Source organism: Babylonia areolata, chromosome 30 (assembly GCF_041734735.1).
Source record: "Babylonia areolata isolate BAREFJ2019XMU chromosome 30, ASM4173473v1, whole genome shotgun sequence".
NCBI classification, from domain to species: Eukaryota; Metazoa; Mollusca; class Gastropoda; order Neogastropoda; family Buccinidae; genus Babylonia; species Babylonia areolata.
In genome coordinates, this window is record NC_134905.1 from 4,882,667 (window position 1) to 4,883,978 (window position 1,312).

Sequence of the window (1,312 nt, forward strand, 5' to 3'; positions counted from 1 at the left end):
ACCAGACCTGTGGCTGAGTAAACAGTTTGTATTCACGGAGAGAATAACTACCGAGATGATATTAATAACGGGGGGAAAAAAGGCCCGTAGGTTTTATTAAAGAAGAAGGAAAAGGGAAGAAGCGGAAGAAAGAGAAGAAGTGGAAGAAGAGGAAGTGAAAGAAGGAGGAGAAGAAGAAGAAGAAGAAGAAGAGGTTGAAGAAGAAGGAGGAGAAGAAGAAGTTGAAGAAGAAGAAGAAGAAGGAGAAGAAGTTTCAGTTTCAGTTGCTTGAAGAAGTTGAAGAAGCGGAAGAAAGAGAAGAAGTGGAAGAAGAGGAAGTGAAAGAAGAAGAAGAAGAAGTTGAAGAAGAAGAAGAAGGAGAAGAAGAAGAGGTTGAAGAAGAAGAAGAAGGAGAAGAAGAGGTTGAAGAAGGAGAAGAAGAAGAAGAAGGAGAAGAAGAAGAAGTTGAAGAAGAAGAAGGAGGAGAAGAAGAAGAGGTTGAAGAAGAAGAAGAAGGAGAAGAAGAAGAGGTTGAAGAAGAAGAAGAAGGAGAAGAAGAAGAAGTTGAAGAAGAAGAAGAAGGAGGAGAAGAAGAAGAAGTTGAAGAAGAAGAAGAAGAAGAAGTGAACGAAGAAGAAGGAGAAGGAGAAGTGGAAGAACAAGGAGAAGTGGAAGAAGAAGAAGAAGTGGAAGAAGTAGTGGAAGAAGGAGAAGTGGAAGAAGTGGAAGAAGAAGGAGAAGGAGAAAAAGAAGTGGAAGAACAAGGAGAAGTGGAGAAGGAGAAGAGGAAGAAGGAGAAGTGGAAGAAGAAGTTGAAGAAGAAGAAGAAGAAGAAGGAGAAGAAGAAGAGGTGAACGAAGAAGAAGGAGAAGGAAGAAGAAGAAGAAGAATAAGAAGGAGGAGAAGAAGAAGAGGTTGAAGAAGAAGAAGAAGAAGGAGAAGAAGAAGAGGTTGAAGAAGAAGAAGAAGAAGAAGTGAACGAAGAAGAAGGAGAAGGAGAAGTGGAAGAAGAAGGAGAAGTGGAAGAAGAAGGAGAAGACGAAGAAGCGGAAGAAGAAGAAGGAGAAGAAGAAGAAGAAGGAGAAGACGAAGAAGCGGAAGAAGAAGAAGAAGTGGAAGAAGAAGAAGGAGTGGAAGAAGAAGGGTAAGTGGAAGAAGAAGGAGAAAAAAAGGAGAAGACGAAGAAGCGGAAGAAGAAGAGGTTGAAGAAGAAGAAGGAGAAGAAGAAGAAGGAGAAGAAGAAGAAGTTGAAGAAGAAGAAGGAGAAGAAGAAGAGGTTGAAGAAGAAGAAGGAGAAGAAGAAGAGGTGAACGAAGAAGAAGAAGAAGGAGAA